Source organism: Lipotes vexillifer, unplaced genomic scaffold (genome assembly GCF_000442215.2).
Source record: "Lipotes vexillifer unplaced genomic scaffold, Lipotes_vexillifer_v1.1 scaffold937, whole genome shotgun sequence".
In the NCBI taxonomy this organism is placed as follows: domain Eukaryota; kingdom Metazoa; phylum Chordata; class Mammalia; order Artiodactyla; family Lipotidae; genus Lipotes; species Lipotes vexillifer.
The window spans coordinates 894,874-916,616 of record NW_006795975.1 but is presented as its reverse complement, the minus strand read 5'-3'; the positions used below and the strand labels follow the sequence as shown (position 1 = coordinate 916,616).

General features: G+C 41.0%; 1 protein-coding gene and 1 non-coding gene across 2 annotated transcripts in view; one reads left to right on the top strand and one right to left on the bottom strand.

Moving 5' to 3' along the window:
• Window positions 1-21,743, bottom strand: part of LOC103071535 (ubiquitin-conjugating enzyme E2 E2) — a 357,534-nt gene that overhangs the window by 163,391 nt on the left and 172,400 nt on the right. The window lies entirely within an intron of this gene.
• Window positions 20,124-20,196, top strand: TRNAG-CCC (transfer RNA glycine (anticodon CCC)). Its single transcript has one exon. It is a non-coding gene; the product is annotated as a tRNA-Gly (tRNA).

Below are 21,743 nucleotides of genomic sequence, written 5' to 3'. Positions count from 1 at the left end.
CAGGACCCAGGGGTGAATAGCATAGGGGGACGAGTGACAGGTAAAAACTGATTTCTAGAGGTCTGGCTTGAGTTACTGGGGGAATGGTGTGCCATTATAAGTTGGGAAGAGATGGGGCAGGGAGAGAATTGCAAATCAGTTTGGAGAGTAAAATCAATTGCTCCCTTCAACATGTAAAACCTGAGATGTCTGTAAAGCATCCAGGTGAAAATGTCAAGTAGACAGTGGTACAGGTGGGTGTGGAGCTCTGGGGAGAGAACGGAGTTGGACGTACATACACAATACACGTATATACATACTTGGAAGTCATTAGTGTAAGAATTATACCACGACAATCGTGGTGTGCAGTGTGAATATGACATGCCTAGATGCAGTTCTGGGGGGCATTTATCCTGCCTGCTGTTCTCTCAACTTCCTGGATCTGTAGTTTGGTGTCTGCCATGAATTGGAGGAAATTCGCAGTCTTTATTGCTTCAAATATTTCTTTTGTTCTTTTTTCTCTTTCCTCTCCTTATTGGTATTTGCATTACATGAATTTATGAATATTCCTGTAGTGGTTCCACAGTTCTTGGATGTTCTGTTCTGGTTTTTTTGTTTGTTTGTTTTGGTTTTTTGGCTGTACCACGTGGCTTGCGGGATCTTACTTCCCTGACCAGGGATCAAACCCGCACCACCTGCAGGGTAAAAGCACAGAATCTTAACTACTGGAATGCCAGGGAAGTCCCCTCTTCTCTGTTTTTTCAGTCTTTGTTCTCTTTGCTTTTCCTTTTCGGAAGTTTTGCTGACATATCCTCCAGCTCAGAGATTCTTTCCTCAGCCATGTCTAGTCTCCTATTAAGCACACTAAAAGCATTCCTCATTTCTGTTACAGTGTTTCTGATCTCTAGTACTCCTTTTTGATTCTTTCATAGAATTTCCATCTCTCTGCTCATATGCCCATCTGTTCTTGAATCCTATCTATTCTAGCCATTGGAACCCCTAGCATCTTAATCACAATCTGTTTTAAATTCCCAGTCTGATCATTCCAACATCCCTGCCATATTGGAGTCTGGTTCTGTTAGTGCCCTGTGTCTTCCACCTGTGTTTTTTGTCTTCTAGTATGCCTTGCGATTTTTTCTTGACAGCTGGATGTGATGTGCTGGGTCAAGGGAACTGCTTCAAATAGGCCTTTGGTAAAGCAGTGATAAGGTGCAGGAATAGGGGCAGCATTCTGTACTCCTACGATCAGGTCATTCTTTTAGTGAGCCTCTGCCTCTGAACTGTGAGCTTCAGTGTTTCTCAGTACCCACCCCCACCCCACCCCACCCCACTTAGGTGGGACAGCACGACTGGACTGGGCTGGAGTTGGGTACTTCCCTTCCCCAGGTCCATTAGGCTCTGACTAATCCCCAGCAGTTTAGGCTCCGATACACAGTTTCTCTTGAGGACAGCCTCTGTTATGAAGGACAGAATGCTCTGGAGTATTTCAACATGGCTCCTTTCCCCTCCCCCTGCCAGAAGCATGAGGGATTTACTGTAAAACTACACAATCGTGTGGTCACTATGGCTGGGTCTCCTGGGAGTTTTGCACTCTCAGGCTTGTCCACTCTTTACCTCCAGCAATTTGTCATTTACAGTTTAGGGTTTCTTACCCCTGTGCTGGTTTCCACAGATAGTTCTGCTTCAGTAAGCTGTGATCCTCTGTATCTGCCTGACTGTGTCTCCAATTCTGGGGCAAGGGTTTGCCTTGCGACACCACTTCTCTGACAGATCTAAGGAGAGTTGTTGATTTTTCAGTTTCTTCGGCTTTTTACTTGTTAGCACAGAGTGATGACTTGCAAGCCCCTTACGTGCTGGGCCAGAAACTGGGAGATCTCCTCATTTTTAAAATTACGAATTTCAGGGACAGATGGGATTTGAGAGACCATCTTCTTGAATCTTCTCTTTTTAAAGACAAGAAAGCACAGGCAGGGGAAAGTTAAATGGCTTGTCCAAGTACCTAGAGCTACTTAAAGGCATCAGAACCTGGCTGGACTCCAGCATTCCTTACTTCCTACCTGCAACTAGAAAGCAGCTCTGTTTTTTCAATAGTATTGTAGTCGTGTTTAAAGATTAAAAGGTTCTTAACTTATAGAGCCACATACTGAAATATGTACAAGGAAATGATGTGATGCCTGGGATCTGCTTTCAAATCTGAAGTGAGATGGGGGTGGATGGGTATAGTTTGGCCACGTGTTGATCAATGTGATGGGAAAACAGACTTCGTTATATTAATCTCCTACTTGGTATACGACTGGAATTTCCCATAGTCAAATGGTAAAAACATGGCAAAGCAGAAAAAGAATGAAACAAGTGTTGATTTGCACTTCATCATTCATGCTACTAGAAGAATTCATGCTATTATTATTACAGAAGACTTGTAAGTAAACATGAATTGAAAGCTGATACCAACTTACTGGGCTTAGTACATCTACCAAATCATAGAGGTAAATAAACTCTACCAATTATAAATCAAATTGATTTATATAAAAATCACAGCCCTACATCTCTGAACGTCTCCATTATTTTACCATCTCACAGCTATCAGGGTACCTTAGCCCCAGCTGAGATCAAGCGGACGCAATAATTAACTACGAACCTCTTACACAATATAGTAACTCAATTTGCTTTTTCATTCTCAAATAAAATAGTTTTCCTGCAGCAGAAGAACTTTCATTAATGGTACAATGTGCACAAGACTGTAAAAAGACTGCTCATTAATCCAAACAATAGGATTAAATTTTCTATATTTACCCTTAGAAACCAGAAGAAAAAGCCATCAAATTCAGTATTAATTAAGGCACACACGGGAAAAGCAAACGTATTCAAGTCCATTCGTATTTGCTCTCCATGCAGAAAGGCTACCCAATCCTCTGTTAGAGGAGATCTGTCCATTGACTGCTTCTTTTGTGATTGATTGTAGATAAATGAATACAGTTAGGAAATCATTCATACCCTAATATTATAACTGCAAGTCTTTGCTATCTTTTCATTAACACTGTACTACAAATTATGTAGTCTTTGCTTTACTTCTTAGACTTATCTGGTTGACTACAGAAAAGAAGCTCCTTAAAGATTTATGTCTTATTTAATTTGGTATTTTCTGTAGAGCTTGGCACAGTAAATACTGAATTAAACAGAATTATCAAACAGTACTTATCTTTCCAAATGACTCAGGGAAGAAAAGCTTGAAGGGAAACTCTTAAAATATCCACTCACTCTCAAAATTCTCAGTGGGAAGTGTTTCTCCCCACTATTCAAGAGGTCAAGCCCCAGACTCAGGAACTAAGCTGGGCAACTGAGCATCATGAGTTGAAGGAGGGCGTGGGATTCTGTTTCCAGCATTCCAGAGCTAAGGTATGGTCCTTATGCATATAGATAGGCAGCACCAGGACGTATGTACTTCCGATCTTAGGATTCAAGAAAGGATGTCGGGGACTTCCCTGGTGGTCCAGTGGCTGGGACTCCGCGCTCCCAATGCAGGGGGCCTGGGTTTGATCCCTGGTCAGGGAACTAGATCCCGCATGCCACAACTAGGAGTTCTCATGCCACAACTAAAGACCGCGCATGTGGGACTTCCCTGGCGGTCCAGTGGTTGAGACTTTGCCTTCTCAATGCATGGAGGTGGTGGGTTCAACCCCTGGTGGGGGGGCTAAGATCCCACATGTCTCATGGCCAAAAAACCAAAACATAAAACAGAAGCAATACTGTAACAAAGCAATAAAGACTTTTAAAAAAGTCCACATCAAAAAAATCTTAAAAAAAAAAAGGACGTGGGATTTACGCTCTATTCTCACTGATAATATTCGTTAGTATCCTCATAAAGACTTCATACATTTTGCCAAAGTGCAATGGCTCATATTCCAGTTTAAGATATATGTCTTAAAGTACCTGGTACCTCTTACAATAACTGTTTAGAAACGAAAAAACACACTGGTCATGCAAACGTTATACAGATCATAGTGTTAGTTTGTTATCGAGTAATTAAAAGCACTTATAAGTGAAAGAAGACCTAGAGCTCTTATCTAGGCTGACAATGTATTAACTGCCATCCTGATAAGAGAGAAATAATTGTTAAACATTAAAACAAGAGCTAAGACCAGAACTAGACATACACTCCTATATTAAATCTTCAGAAAAGATTATATATACTGAGAAATGAAAAATGAACTAGCAGGGCTTTATTTTCATATCCTTACTATTAAGATAAATAATGAAAATATAAGATAATTCCAGTTAAGAGTTGAAAATATAAGATAATTCCAGTTAAGAGTTTTTTTTTTTTTTAAGTTATCTTTAGTTCACGTCACATTGCATGGCTGAGGTACTATACTCCCAAGACATCTGGCGTGTTAGGACTGGGGTAAGCTGGCTTTAGTTAAAGCACTAGTTATAAACTGTTTTGTATGTACTCAGGAGAATGAAACAGGCACAGCTTCAGAGATCCTAAAGCTTTCACTGAATGTTGTGATTCCTTAACCTAGAAGGGACCCTTTAAACAAGAACTGCAAACTCTTCACCATATATTGTAAGTAGACAAGGAGAGAAAACCAAGTCTTTAAGAGCAATGGATTCGCTTGCCCAGCATTGGGAGGCTGTTCACTTGCAGGACAGCTCAACAGGAACCTAGAACTTGGTGACTCAAAAATTTCAGGATAGGAAGGAACTTGAAATGTCATCCTGTCTGAAGCCTTCACTGTATCTTCCTGACAACCGATCTATCATCCACCACCGGCTTGAATGCCACACCTTCTAGAAACAGAATCTTTTCCAAGCAAACAGCCTATATAGTCAGCCCTCCGTATCCACGGGTTCTGCATCGTGGATTCAACCTACCACGGATTGAAAATCTTCAGAATAAAAAATTCCAGAAAGTTCCAAAGAGCAAAACTTGAATTTGCTGTGCCCAGCAACTATTTATGTAGCATTTTATTTACAACTATTTACACAGTACTTACATTGTATTAGGTATTATACGTAATCTAGAGATGACTTAAAGGATACAGGAGGATGTGCATAGATTATATGCAAATACTATGCCATTAATGTTTTGACTCACTGACCAACAGATCTCCTGGTCTTTAGTCAACACTGGTAAACAAATCTACCATTATGCCACATTTCTCTCATTCAATAACTGCCATCATTTGGGAAAGCCAAATTTTGTGTATCGCATTTATTCCTGTTACGTTTCACCTTTTGAATAAGCATAAGCCCATCTCCTAGGCCAGGTGATAATAGACTGCAATAGAATAGATCATTACCTAATTTCATAAGGGTTTGTGCCTACCACAAACATGTATAAAATATCTTCTGTTGCATTTCTGCCTAAATGATCTGAGAATTATTCTTCAAGCGAACAGAGGAGCACCCCATACAACAATCCTACAGATGCTTAAACACTACTGGTTCACACATGATCAGACAGACCATGCCCTTTGGAAGAGTTTTAACTTTCAGAAAAGTTCTCCCTAATACTAAACTAAAATCTTGCTTCCTCAGTTGAAAGCAAAAGGAATAAGGATGCCACTTCTCGTACACGATCCACATGACCACCTTTTTACCCATCTGAAAACAGTTCTTATCCTCTTCCTCTAGGTTACTCTGTTCCTGACTAGGCAAAGCTTCGTTTGGAACATGTGCGGTTCTAATTACAAAGGCAGAAAAATATACTTGTAAAGACCATTCCTGTCCTGGAAAGAAGGGGAGTCTGGGGAGAAGACTTCCTAGACGAAGCAGGATTTAAACTAAATTTCAGATATACATATCAACAGACATATCATGATTCAACACTTAGTGACTATTCTTGTCTCTTTACAAGTGGTTCTGTTGTAAATGGTGAAGAGAACTGTAAGGATCTGTCATGGGAGTTAGAATTATGAACGTGACTTGTCCCCAGACTACAGGTGACAAGGAACGGTCACCGAGAGATGGTGTGGCCTTGCTTCTTAGAACTGTCTATCTCCTACATTACTCTCTAGCGCTTCCAATTACTTTAAGCTTCACTTCCAACACCACATAAAAGAGCCCTGTATGACCTTTATACGTACATCTTAACATGATGTGACTGACTATGGGACTGTCAATTACAATTGTTTTCCCAAATCACATAATCATAAAACTTGACAGACAGAAAGACCTCTTTTATAAGCTTTCTAATCCAATTCCTTCATTTTACTCAAGAGGTGACTCAGTAAGCAGTTACAGAGTTCCTTCTGGGAAATCTAACCAGTTCATACCTTCACTAAGCATTTACTGGGCTCCTGTTACGTTCAATGCACCATGTGGGAGGCTACAGGGGTTACAGTATGAATACCGATATTTATGTACTTTAAATGGCAACAATGTAAATATCTAAAAATAGAAAAATAGCCATAATATATTCAAACAGTAGCATATGAAGTCGTTACAAATTATATATTTGAAGATTTTTTTAATGATATGGGGAACTTGCTCAGTGAAAAAAGCAAACTAGAGTTAATTTTATCTAATTTTTATAAAAATTACAGGCACAAACAGAATAAAACCCTGAAAAGATATCAACACGTTGATCTTCATCATCTCTGACTGGTGAGATCACAGGTGGTTTTCATCATCTGTTTGCGCCTTTATGTCCAAATTCTCTATAAGGACACTCATTTTCTTTTACCGTGAAAGGAAGGATTGTATTTAGAATGTCATTGGCATTCTTACTACAGAGTTGTATCTCATTAGTAAGTATCAAATTAATGAGTGATTAAAAATATGTGTGAACAGTCATATCTCACCGAGTCAATGAGCTCACATTCAGCAGACAACTGAAACTAACATAAATAATAATTTCTGTTAGAAAATCTTAAATTCTACAGTAGATGAGGGCCACTTGTTCTAATGTTTCATCATGGACTCCTTCCTTCAAGCATCTGTCACCTCCCAAATGCCTCCAAAGTATTTTGTTCATCAGAACCACTTTTTTTTTTTTTTTTTTTTAGATTCCATATATATGTGTTAGCGTACGGTATTTGTTTTTCTCTTTCTGACTGTGAACCTAGGGGCAGGACAGGAGTAAAGATGCAGACGTAGAGAACGGACTTGAGGACACGGGGAGGGGGAAGGGTAAGCTGGGATGAAGAGAGAGAGTGGCATGGACTTATATACACTTCCATATGTAAAATAGATAGCTAGTGGGAAGCAGCCACATAGCACAGGGAGATCACCTCGGTGCTTTGTGATCACCTAGATGGGTGGGATAGGGAGGGTGGGAGGGAGGGAGACGCAAGAGAGAGGAGATATGGGGATATATGTATATGTATATGTATAACTGATTCACTTTGTTATACAGCAGAAACTAACACACCACTGTAAAGCAATTATACTCCAATAAAGTATGGAGTATAAAGATGTTAAAATAAAAAGTATTTTGTTTATTCGTTCTTGTGTCTACAAGCCGAGACTTAGCAGCCTACCAGCTGGCCTTTTGTCGGCATCCATGCAAGTCTGACTGCTGGTTTTGAAACCGATTAGCTGAGGAGTGAGGCAGAGTCTTCAGGGTTTGGCAGCCCTGAGCAGGAGTGGGCAGAGGGAGAATGTCCTCACTGCATGCGCTAGGTGCCATGCAATCCAAATCGGCTGACCAGGCCTCCAGAGAAGACGACATCAGTGAAATTAATGACCCATTCATTCACTTGGCAAGTATGTATTCGGCTCCTTCTATCTGCTGGCACAAAGACTGCAATGTGAAGGAAAAGGCTCATGGTCTAGTTCAGGTCTCTCTCAAGACCCTGCAGAGCAGGTGAGTGGGAATACTCTCTGCAAAGCCCCTACAAAACAAAACACAAATCCTCAAGCAACACCTACAGCTACTCTGGTGATTCTGAGAAGGCACCTCCCAGTGCTATTTCAAGTCCTGAGTGGCTTCCACTCCTGTCGTTGTCATGCTGGCTCTCAGGGAGATCTGGTAAGAGAAACCCGTCACAGTACAGATAGAACAACGAAAAGAGCTCATTCTGAGGGTGAAGGAGGGGTAGCTCTTCTTTACATTTGCAGCATCTGCATAGCCAGAGATGGTACAGCTCAAGGGTTACGATGGGCACATTTGAAAAGTAACGTCTGTGAAAGACAAAATCAGGAAGACTAGAACAGGTGCTAAGGTCTTTAATCTAACATCCTTACCGTCAAGGGAACTTTAACTGTATTAAAGTATCATTTGCAAAGTAACAGCATGACTTAAACACTGCTAAATCTGGCACTGAGGCTCATTACCTCTGTAATCATCACATCGCATCACATCTCCTTCTACTGTTGTTCTGAAGATTCAGGGAGTCTGTCTACACGGTAACATGAAAGATCTATCATAACAGCGATTTTTAACACCTCCAGAAAACATTCAGTGGTTGATAGAATGCCTAGCAGAAAACCTGCTTTTCAACAAACAACACTTTTTTCTTTTTCAGTTAGTATCTTGGCTGCCAGTTCCGCATAAGAGTAACGGAACTTTGGAAATATGGGAAAGGCTTAGATGTTTTAGTTACTAAGATAACCCTCAAGAAGCCAGTAAATTCTATTCTGTTACAAATCTAGGATTGACTAAAGTTATGGTTGTACCTCATCTGTAATTTACTTTAAAATACTAACTGCTGATTTCATTTCACTGCTGATAAACATTTTTATCTGTGTCTGTGACAGCGGGATATACATCTATATCACTACCCAATGATATATACATATATAACAGAAAGAAAAGGTTCACAAAATAATACTTACTACAAGCAATGTACATTTATCCCATCCCGTTCCAAATGACACTAAAGCACAAGATGTTGGTCCCACTGATTTTTCACAAACCACTAACTGATCATCGTTGAGACTTGAAAAAATATCAGTATAGATCATATGATGTATCTCTACATATGCAAGCTAACATGCAAGGGGCCTAGTCAAGAATTACCACTCTGAGAGTGGTTAGTTAGCTTGGCCCAAAGACCCTCTTCAAGATTTTCACTCCAGAGGCAGATGGATGCAATGCGTTTACCTGCACCTCCAATGGAGGCTGCATCTGTGCGCACCAAAGAGGTCAGCGATAGATTTTACTGGGGAAATAAACAGCATTCGGAATAAGTGACTGGCCAGAAGTAGCATCCAGGCTCCTCCACCTCTGCGTGAATGGAGTGGGTTCTCGGGCAAGTCCTGTAGGCTATAACTCCTTTTGAGTTGCATGCAAGGTCATGACCACCTTCAGGCCTTGTTCCTGCACCAAACACCCTTCCCAAATTAGTAGAAGAGTCTGATGCCTAATCAGACTAGAAAGTTAACTAATCCTACCATCAGAATATTTTCTTGCCTTAGTGCTTGTCCGAGCATGTTTAAAAGGACAAAGCAGGGAATTTACTTGCCTATGAAAAAGGGTTCTATGATCTTTTTTGTGTCTGCATGATAACAAAGGTTTGTACGTGCGGCAAAATTTGGTCTGAGATCTCCGTTCACCTGAGGCAAGGCTGTGACAATGACCAAAAGAACCTGAAAAAAATATGAATAATCAAATTGGCTTGGATAGGCTTGCAACAGAAAGGTCCATATAATTCTCATAAAATACACAAATCAGTAGTATTTCATCAAACATTTAACTTCTTTGTGACATGTTTTAAATTACAGAAAAAGATCTTTATCAAATAATTTCGTAGGTCCTAAAATTATCTCAGTTTCTCTTCAGTGAATGATTTTACTATATTCGAATACAATTTTATATAAATTCCGCTTTTCAAACCACAGAGGTCAGATGCTGTAGTAAACTAAAAATTGGCATAGCAAAGACAAAAAAAGAGAATGGAAGGAAATATCCTATTAAGAGTCAGGAAAAGCTTTATTCTGTGAAGGAAAAAAGAAAACCTAATCTCAATGGGAAATGTAATAAGTTTGAGCCTTAAATAGCTTCCAGTTTGTCAAGTCAGAGTTTAATACTTGTTTTACAACATGAAACAGATGCATCCTTTATAACATTAAAATGTAGACTATTAAAATGAGATATTACTTTGAAAATCAGTTTTATCTTCTCGTGGAATTAAACAATGTATATTCCACTTTATCTGTTGTTTATTACTCTCTGTTGTTTATTACACCTCCCCCCTTTTTTTGGATTAAAAAACCCTCTTTATTCAAAGGAACCTAAACACCATAATGGAGTTCCTAGCAGCTTAAATCTGTTTGGCAGAAAACATTTCATGCGTTGTGGTATTCCTAAAGCATCCAGGGAGCCCTAGCATTCTCTGAGGCTAGGTCTTATGTACCTGAGCATTTTTTAAAGCTAAACACACAACCATATGTAATACTAGTGCTATTAAAATCATTTTCTAGTAGTACTACGTATAGATGTTAGGGAGAAGGAATAGAAACTATAAAAAATAAATTCAGCAGTATTGCTGAAAGTGTGGTTTTCAGACTCACACTAAATTAGATTCTCTGGGGTTGAGGCAATTTACACATTTAACAAGACTTCTGAAAAGTTTCTGAGTTACTACAGTTTGAGAACCACTATACTAGAAGTCTGTGTGGAAAACACACACGAATTCAAAATATTTCAGTTTTACACTATTCCACACAATTACTTCCGCAGAAATGTCTGTTATTTTGGTGTATTTCCTTCTGAAAGTTTTCCTTTGCTTAAGTAACTACCGCTATATAGTTCCGTCCTTTTACTTAACATAAGCAAGTCTTTCCATATTTATACATATACATAAATATGTATAATATATATCAATCAACATTTTAATGGCTGCCTATTCATTCTGTTCAATAGATAGACCACAACTTACCTCATTAAGCTCTCACTGCTAGAAATTTAGGGTACTATTACACAAAATGCTACATGACGAGCCATGGACAAATACCTCGGAGCAGCTGTCCAGTTACTGCCTTTGTAATTTCACAGTCACAGGACACACACTGCTGAACTGCCAGCTGGAAAGACTGTGCCAATTTACAGCGTCACCAACAGCACACAGTGCTGCCTGTATCCCCACATCCTTGACAAGCCGAGTTACATCTTTTTAATCTTTGCCAATCTGACCGACCAAATATGGATATTTGGGTTTTCTGGTTCTGCTTAGTACTCACTATGGTTAATTTAAAATATTTCAGGTTTAAAACATAAATGAAACCAAATTTATGGTATAACAGCAGCAGAGGTTAATTATTTTCCTTCCAAGACTAAACGCCAAATTCCTACAGGACTATTTAAAAAAAATATAACCATAACTTGTAAGAACAGGTACCTTTAGATCAGCTTTAACCATAACACAATGAGGTGAGGATTGAATTCACCTGTCAATTTGGGACGTATACCTGGATGCAGCTTTTTTTCTTTTTTTTTAAGGCTAATATACTATTTCTTGAGCTACTGACACTGACTCATTGAACGCCTATCTTTTGCCAAACATGATAAAAGGAAATCCCCACTATGAAACTGAACTTGGAAGATACATGATAACGTATAGCTAATAGCCTTTAGAAGCTGAGGACAATGCTGTACTTGAGGACCTTCCTTGACAGTCAATATACTGATCCCCGGCCCTGAGCCAGTCTATTGGCACCACTTTTCAAACAGCATTTGCTCACTTCACGTCTCTGTGTCACATTTTGGTAATTCTCATGATATTCCAAACGTTCTCATTATTATTTTATTTGTTACAGTGATCTGTAATCGGCGGGAGGTGAGGAAGCTGCATAAGGAAAGTCTGGGGCTAGCAGAGGTTGGTTCATGAGGTTGAAGGCAAGAAGCTGTCTCCGTAACAAAGACGTGCAAAGTGAAGCAGCATATTTTGATGGAGATGCCGTAGCAAGTTATCCAGAAGACCTACCTAAAGATAATTCATGAAGGTGGTTACACCAAGCCACAGATATTTCAATGTAGATGAGACAGCCTTACATTTAAACAAAATGCCACCTAGGATTTTCATAGCTAGAGAGGAGAAGTCAGTGCCTGGCTTCAAACCTTCGAAGGGCAGGCTGATTCCCTTGTTAGGGGCTAAAGCAGCTGGTAACTTTAAGTGGAAGCCAATTCTCATTTACCATTCTAGAACCCTTAAGAGTGATGCCAAATCTACTCTGCCTGTGCTCTAGAAATGGAACAACAAAGCCCGGATGACAGCACATATATCTGTTCACAACATGGTTTCCTGAATATCTTATTTTAAGCCCACTGTTGAGACATTGCTCAGAAAAAAAGATTCCTTTCAAAATACAACTCATTGGCAATGCACCTGGTCACCCAAGAGCTCTGATGGAGATGTACAAGACTCCTGTTGTGGGACTTCCCCGGTGGTGCAGTGGTTAAGAATCTGCCTGCTAATGCAGGGGACACAGGTTCGAGCCCTGGTCCGGGAAGATCCCACATGCCGCGGAGCAACTAAGCCCGTGCGCCACAACTACTGAGCCTGCGCTCTAGAGCCTGCGAGCCACAACTACTGGGCCCACGTGCCACAACTACTGAAGCCCACGTGCCTAGAGTCCGTGGCATGCAACAAGAGAAGCCACCGCAATGAGAAGCCCGCGCATCGCAACGAGGAGTAGCCCCCGCTCGCTGCAACTAGAGAAAGCCCGTGCACAGCAACGAAGACCCAGTGCAGCCAAAATAAATAAATAAACAAACAAACAAATAAATAGACTCATGCTGTTTTCATGTCTGCTAATACAAATTCCATTCTGGAGCCCATGGATCAAGGAGTAGTTGTGACTTTCAAGTTTTACTATTAAAGAAATACATTTCATAAGGCTATAGCTGCCATAGACAGTGATTCCTCTGATGCATCTGGGCAAAGTCAACTGAAACCTTCTGGAAAGGATTCACCATTCTAGATGCCATTAAGAACATTCGTGATTCATGGGAAGAGGTCAAAATATCAACATTCAGAGGAGCTTGGGAGCAGCTGATTCTAACCCTCATGGATGATTTGAAGGGGTTCAAGACTTCAGTGGAGGTAGTAACTGTAGATGTGGTGGAAACAGCAAGAGAACTAGAATTAGAAGTGGAGGCTGAAGATGTGCCTGAATTGCTGCAATCTCACGAGAAAACCTGAATGGATAAGGAGCTGCTGCTTCTTATGGATGAGCGGAGAAAGCGGTTTCTTGAGATGGATGGAGTCTACTCTGGGTGAAGATGCTGTGAAGGTTGTTGAAATGACAAAGGATTTATAGAGTATAACATAAACTTAGTTGATAAGGCAGTGGCAGGGTTTGAGAGGACTGACTCCAATTTTGAAAGAAGTTCTAATGTGGGTAAAATACTGTCAAACAGCACTGCACGCTGCAGAGTTCATAAAGTGAAGCGTCAGTTGATGGAGCAAACCTCACTGCTGTCTTATTTTAAGTAATTGTCACGGCCCCCCAGCCCTCAGCAACCACGACCCTCATCAGTCAGCAGCCATCAACGCCAAGGCGAGACCCTCCAGCAGCAAAAAGATTACGACTCACTGAAGGCTCAGATGACGGTCAGCGTTTTTTAGCAATAAAAAACTGTACGGCACTTTAAAATTAGGCATGTACATTGTTTTTAAAGATATGACACTACTGCATACCTAGCAGACTCCAGTATAGTGTAAACATAACTTTTATACACGCTGGGAAACAAAAAAAAACCTCACGCATCTCGCTCGATTGTGATATTGGCTTTACCGAGGTGGTCTGGAACCCAACCCGAATTACCTCCGAGGTGTGTCTGTATAGTGCATGAAGGCCAAAGAGCAATACACAAGCAAGCACTTTCTAGTGCTAGGCACAGGATCTGTGGGAACACAGAGAACCTAAGGGAGGTTTACTTCAAGCAATGTCTAAGCTAAAAGCTAAAGAATGAGTAGGTGGGGGGGGGCGGGAAGGATGCTTCCAGACATGAGTAATTGAATCTCTTTCACCAAAAGGTGAAGAAGCAGCATTAGAAGTTGAGGGAAATAAAGTCGTTTAGACTCTTTGGGAGGCAGGGCAAGGGGAGGTACCAAACGAGTAAGGCCGGACCGATCTTAACGACTACAGTTGGAACTTGAAATTTATAACACTTTCAATCTCTTCCCTGAGGGTGTGTAGTTAAAACATCATTAGGAAAAGTTATAATCAAAGGGATATTAGCCATACCACTGTAGAAATCAATACGATATGAATTTCTTATTAATGGCTTGAAACACTTATCATTTCTTTCTATTACAAAGCTAAAGGGAAATTTTTGCCTAACGTTGACCACATGATGAGCTGAAGTTTAAATTATCTTTTCAATAAGCATCTTGATTCCCTGTCTACGATGCAATACTTTCTCTAGTTTGTCAGTTTTTCCTTAAAATTTCCATCAAATTGCCAAGAGCCAATGTGATAAAAAAGCAATGATACTCAAGTTTCAGCTGCATCAGAATTACCTGGAAGGCTTGTTAAAACACAGGTTTCTGAGCTCCCAGGCCAGAGTTTCTGATTCTGTAAGTATGGGGAGGGGTTGGAGGTTGTATATTTCTAACAAGTTCCCAGGTGATGCTGATGCTGGGGTCCTGAACCACATCTTGAGATCACTGCATCACATTGTAAGCGTACCTGAGTAAAGGTACGAAGGAAAAAGAATTGTCTCTGGACTCTTACCTATGGTAGAAACAGTCAGGTGTCCAAATTTAACCTAGTTGAACTGCATTTTCCAAACATCTTGAGGAACTGACATTCCAATCTTCCTGTCTGAATTTACTGTTCAACCAGTAGGAATTCTACTAATAGTCTACCTCTAATTTCACACAGAGCGGTTAAATACTTTAAGCTTGTCAATAATGTCCAGCAAGAACCATCAGCTAAGAGCATTGTGCCTTTGAAAGCGCTCTGAAACCACTTTAGTCTGGCTGCTGCTACTACTACTAAGTGAAATTATATCCTTCCAAAATGATCTAGTGTACAAATAAGGTCCTTTATAAGTCAAAGGATTTTTTTTTTTTTTTTTTTTTTTTTGCAGAAGGCGGGCCTCTCACTGTTGTGGCCTCTCCCGCTGCGGAGCACAGGCTCCGGATGCGCAGGCTCAGCGGCCATGGCTCACGGGCCCAGCCGCTCCGCGGCATGTGGGATCCTCCCGGACCGGGGCACGAACCCGTGTCCCCTGCATCACAGGTGGACTCTCAACCACTGCGCCACCAGGGAAGCCCAAGTCAAAGGATTTTTAACATGAACAACAATCTTTTCTTTAAAAACACAGCAAATAAATTTTAAGATAGTGAAAATGGAGATTATAAACAACTGCAAGGCATTTTATTAACAAAGCCCAACATTTACATTAATACACTAAGTTATTCTATTGAATTAAATATGTGATTATAATCATTGGTAATTCTGCATCATCTCTGGGGGGGGGGCTTGACACTTCGGTGAACACAAGTTTGCTACTATGAAGTCCATACTGTCATCTAAACGTGCTGCTGGCACAATTTTATGATCAATATACACACAGACAAGCAACCGTGATTTCACTTTCGTTCCAATTAGAATTATTAATCTTAATAATGCATAGTTAGCAATGATGCATTAAAGATTTTCATAAACTGCTGAAAACAAAATTATGCATATAATTATAACAACATTAGTTCACTGACTCCTTGGAAGGCTGCATGCACTGCACTAAGTACTTAATTTTCACACTCTGTACCTCAGTTTTCTGGTGCAAGGAAATGTAACCCAGAGAACTTAAGTAACTTGCCAAAAATGATACAACTGTTAATAGACAGCTGGGACATTTCTGGCATTCTTTTGAGACACTATTATAGAAGAAACTACTGGAGTACTTCTAAGTTGTAATACTGAAAATTTTAATGTAATTTAGCATATATAAATTTGACCTCAATCCCTTTTTCCTCCTGACTCTTCTTAGGACGCCCTCAATAACCAACAGACATGCAGGTGAAGCCCAGAATTATCCTCAATCTCCAAGGGAGAAAGCAGGAGTGGAGCTTCACTCTCCTGCTCAAGAAACAAAAGAGCTAGGCTTGCCTCTCCCCCAGGAGACACGGATCAGAGACCAGCAGGTTACGTGCATTTAGAACAGAAGCTGCTGGACCCTCACAGGGTCCCATCCTCCCAACCTCAGGTGATGCTCTGGGCCATGATGACCTTAACTGCCACGTGTAGTTTAGAAGCTGAGATGGCTTCTTCCAGGGCTTCAACTGCAGGAGACAGTTTGCTGCCTGATTCCTGGATTTCCCTGGACTAGAGCAGACGCAGTTTGCCCTGAGTTTCTGCTCTGTGATGTGAAATATCTGCACTTGATCCTTCAGAGCACATTATTCTACGATGATCATTCTCTTTAATTTGTTCACCAAACGTTTTAAAACTTAGAAGCTGTATGCCAGTTCCAGGGGGGGAAGAGGGGTGAGAAGGAGGGAAAAAAAGGCAAAACGGAAGGAAGGAATGGTCTGTGTTCATTCTATGTTTTTCCTTAAGAAATGTCATTCCTTTTCTGTCACAGCTCACCCATTTGCTACCAAAGCAGCCTATAGATACCTCTAGCACTGACATTATATTAAATATAATTGCTTGTTGCTTGTTTGCACCCCACTCTAGATCTAAATGCCTTCAGAGCAGGGGACATGTGATCTGTTCTTTTATGTTATCTACACATACCGCCACTTGGCGCACTGGACAGGATTCATATTAACTCTATACACTTCAGTTCTCCCATCGTTTAAGTGGATATAATACATATTCTAACTTCACAGGGCTATTGTAAGGGTAAAATTAGTAAGAAAGAAAAACTGAAAGTACTATATACTTCATAATTAATAGTATTCCTCAACCTTAATCTCCACAATAAACTAAACTAGAGAGTTTATTAAAGCATTCATAACACAGATGCCTCATTCCTTTATGTGTGTGCTAAACAACAGAGTTCACAGCCAGTTATTTCCCACCCTGTATTTACTCTCTTGACATCTATTTCTGGAAATCTGTGTCAAGTATGTGAGCAACAAAAAATAAAAGGAAAAATCAAGAAATCATATGCTAAAGGTTAAAACTGTTGTTTAAACACTATCGAGATAAAATAAAAACAGAAAATTTTAACCAAACAAAACATTCTGTACAAAGTAAAATCATCTCTCACTTAACACAAGTTCCCATTATGTCAGAAGACTGATCTCCACTTTTTAACTCTGCGATTAACAATTTTATAATAAAACCAAGAAGAAATAAAACCGTAATTCTGAATCTAACACTGAAAACCAGCCCTTCTGCTTATCGCTGATTATGGCCCCTCTATTGAGTTAACTTGTCTCCCTGAGAAAGAGATGTTCAAGTTCTAAGCCCTGGAACTTGTGAATGTGATCTTATTTTAAAATAGGGTCTTTGTAGATGTAATTAAGTTAAGATCAGGTAATTAGAGTGGGCCCTGAATCCCATGAGTGGTATCTTTATAAGAGAAAGGGGAGGGAGACTTGGGTACACAGACAGAGGAGACACGTGCCGGCAAGAAGGCCATGTGACAATGGAAGCAGAGATTGGAGTGATGCATGCAGCTACAAAGCCAAGGAGGGCCATGGAACTCCAAGGACTGCTGGGGGCCTCCAGAGGCTAGGAAGAGGCAGGAAAGGATTCTTCTCTAGACCTTTCAGAGGAAGCACGGCCCTGCTGACACCTTGATTTCAGACTTCTAGCCTCTGAAACCGTGAGAGAATAAATTCCTTTTGTTTTTAAGCCACTGAATTTGCGGTGATTTGTTACAGCCGCCCTAAGAAATTAATAGAGCCTAAAAAAGAGGAACATACATCAGTTATAGCAGAAAGAGTTCAAAATAAAGAAACAGGTTTACGGCATCCATTTTTCCCAGTTGCCTTACAAAGTTAGAGGGAAAGTATTTGGAAGATAAGATTTCACTAGAAGGAATGACAACATACAAATGACCCCTGAACAACACAGGGGTTAGGGGTGATGACCCGCTGCACAGTCAAAAAATCCACGTATAACTTCCAGCTGGCCCTCCATATACACGGTTCCACATCTACAGATTCAGCCAAGAGCAGATCACACAGTACTGCAGTATTTACTATTGAAAAAAGAAATCCACGTTTAAGTGGACCCTGTGCTGTTCATGGGTGAACTGTATTGTCTTTTCACCTCCTCCCCATGTAAGAGCATGTTAATCAGGGAGCAGCCATAAGGCTACTTCTAGAAAATGCTACCCGAGGGTTCTTCTATTCTATGTACATCTTACTAATACTTGATTGTTTTGTGCACACACTGATCTTGGTTTGGCATTCTATCACAGCCACAGAAACCTCTCATTCTGTGATCCAAGACTTGTTTTCTAACAGTCAACCTGTGTAACTCTCCCTTCGGTGCTTTCCTGCATTACTGATGTTGTGTTGAATATTTAAAGGTGCAGTAGACACGTGGTACCCTGCCCCTTTCACAGTCATCTAGCTATACCCATCTGCTTTGGGTACTGTGGCTACACAGATCTAATAATTTCCTGCAAAAGTAGAAACGAAGCACTGCCCCATATACAGCAGCCTGTTCTTTGAGTCATGCAAAAACCATTACTGATTTCTGATAGCATAATTTATAATCCCTGAGGGAAATCCATCATGAGCTAGGATAACCCTATGCATTTGCTCATGCTTGATATTACACCTAAGTAAAGCAAAACCACAAAAACTGACAAGCATGTTCCAAGTTAACAAGTGTATTCCTGAAGAAAAAGAAAACTAAACAAAAGTATTGGCAAAACTTGGGGAGTTTTTGTGAACTGTGACTCTTAGATATAGATCGTGAGGCCCAGCTGGGTTCTGCTTCGGTGAGCAACTTTCACTGTCATCAAAACTCTGCTCCCAATTTCCAACTCTGGTGTTAAACTGGGAAAAGTTCATTTCTAATTCAGGTTCTGTATATCTTACCATAAAGACTTAGGACCTGCAAGGGGCCAACAGAGTGATACACTTCGACAGAGCTAATGCCTTACCCAGGGCTGGCACACTTACCAGCTTTAAACTCACATCTATCCCGGCTGGGAGAGAATGCTGCAGGACCAAAGGAGCAGCATGTGTATTATTTAAAGATTTAGATGTCCAGCGTGACCCAGATGGAATGACTTTTCCAAATAAATTATATCCATTTTTTGACAAACAAGGTATCTAACCCAAATCAATACTAAATGGCCTTCTCTCTTTTTTTTGCGGTTCGCGGGCCTCTCACTGTTGTGGCCTCTCCCGTTGCGGAGCACAGGCTCCGGACGCGCAGCCTCAGCGGCCATGGCTCACGGGCCCAGCCGCTCCGCGGCACGTGGGATCCTCCCGGACCGGGGCACGAACCCGTGTCCCCTGCATCGGCAGGCGGACTCCCAACCAATGTGCCAGCAGGGAAGCCCTAAATGGCCTTCTCTTGAAAACATTTTATTAGTACAAAGAAAGAGAAAAGCTGTATTTCTTTACAGACACTGGAGGAGACTGATAACTCCATCTTGAGGCCACAAATATATATCCTATCTAGCTTTAGATAACCCTTTCTCAAAAATGTGAGGACAGCATTTATTTATAGTCTTTTCCTAAATGGCTCTGCCTCACTAAATACGGAATTGTAAGCAGAATTAGCTCAGTGTTATGTTACAAAGACACCATCATGCTGTGCTAGTGTATTTTAATAGATTCTTTCTCAAGGTTCGACTGTACAAAGAGTGCTTCCACTTACGCAAGGCCTCAGGATCAGGTGAGACCTTACATATACATTCTCTACCCAGGCTCAAAATCTCGCAGCCAGGGACTCCTTTAAAACTTTAATAAAAGATATCACTTGATCTCCCCACCAGACCAAACCAAACCAAACTACAAATACACAAACATACAAATAGCTGTATTAATTTCTAAAGGTTCCCATACCCACCCAGGGTTCTATAAACTTCACATTAAAAATTGCTGGGGGGCTTCCCTGGTGGCACAGTGGTTGAGAGTCTGCCTGCTGATGCAAGGGACACGGGTTCGTGCCCCGATCCGGGAGGATCCCACGTGCCGCGGAGCGGCTGGGCCCGTGAGTCATGACCGCTGAGCCTGTGCGTCCGGAGCCTGTGCTCCGCAAGGGGAGAGGCCACAGCAGTGAGAGGCCCGCGTACCGCAAAAAAAAAAAAAAAAATCGCTGGGACTTCCCTGGTGGTCCAGTGGTTAAGACTCTGCGTTCCCAAGGCAGGGGGCCCAGGTTCGATCCCTGGTCAGGGAACTAGATCCCACATGCATAAGAGAAGGAAGGAAGGGAGGGAGGGAGGGAGGAAGGAAGGAAGGAAGGAAGGAAGGGCGGATGAAGGAAAGAACGAACGAAGGAAAGAATTGCTGAAGCAAGATTATAAAATCAGAAATCTTCAGAAAACAGAAATGTTTACATTTCTGTACTATTGGTAATTCTTTCCTGGGGTTGGGTGGGGGAAGGGAAGGGAGGCATAGGTAAAAGACTTGAATGTTTTCGGTTTTCCGTGGGATGTACAATGAAACTTAGGAGTGTAATCAAACGAGGACTGGCATTTTCTTCAAAATACCCCCCACACAAAAAATACCCAAACCATAAAATGTGGGAGGACAAGTGCAGGAGAGAGAGATGAAATAGTCCAGCAAACGTTGATGGTAGCGGAAGCTGCTAGGCACCTGGGGTTTCGCTCCCTACTTTTGTGTATGTTTGGACATTTTCACAATTACAAGTTTAAAATTTTACAAAAAGAACCCTCCAGCTAATCAAGACATCAAAATGTTAAGGCATAATTTGACATCTGTGGACACTGAGATCCTAGCTATGGTCACAGAACCAAAGAACAGACATGTAGACAACTAGGGCTGATTCCATGATGCCAGGTTGTCTCAGATCTCACCTGGGGCTTTAAACTTCCTTCCCAACCAAAAAGAGAAGAAACAGGACAGGTTAGTTTTAGATACAGGCTCCAGGAGGGAGGGAGAGAAGGAAGGTATGAAGGGGCTTGACATCCACTTGCATAGTGGCAAGTCCCCTCTTTTGGGCCGTTCTGAAAGTCAGGGCTCTCGTGAGAAAAAGAAAAAATATGCCATCCTGACGACATCCTTTGGAGAATATCTTTAGCGTGTGAAACTGAAGAAATGTATGTCTCCAAAACAATTGGGGAGTTTGGGAAGAAAACAGCCCATGAATTCAAAATATCACTAAGCATGGTCGCTTTAAGATTTGGAATGGGCTTTCCTGCCGACCTTTCTCCCCCTGTGAGGGCCCTGGCTTTATAAGGAAGCTATATGCCAAGACGGATAAGTGAATTAAATTGAATGCTCGGTGGCAGAGTTTGGCAGGCAATTCATCACCAGGGAAGTCTGAAGTACTGCTGGCTGGATTTTCAAGTACTTTGTCTAACTAGGCTGGACACGCCTGCCTCTGGGCACACACATTTTCTTTAAGTTAGCAGGAGAACTGCTTTGTCAACCCCTCTTTCTTACAGTCAACTCAATTATCATGGTCTCGGAAGACAGGGTTACCACGGATAACCTCAGGGATAATTTTTAGGAAACTCATTTTAACTGTTAGTTTCAATCTCCTCTTTAACCAAAATCTTTTATTTAGCAACCCATAAATCATCAAATTTTTTTGAGTTTTTTTTTTTTTTTTTTTTTACAAATCATCAAATTTGTTACTCTGTAGTTTCAACTGGATGCCTAATGATAACAATATAAAAAACTCCTGCTTACTAAATGTGCCCTTGAAATCCGTTTTCTCATTTTTCCCAATGACCTCATAAATTAGGCATTGCTCTCTCC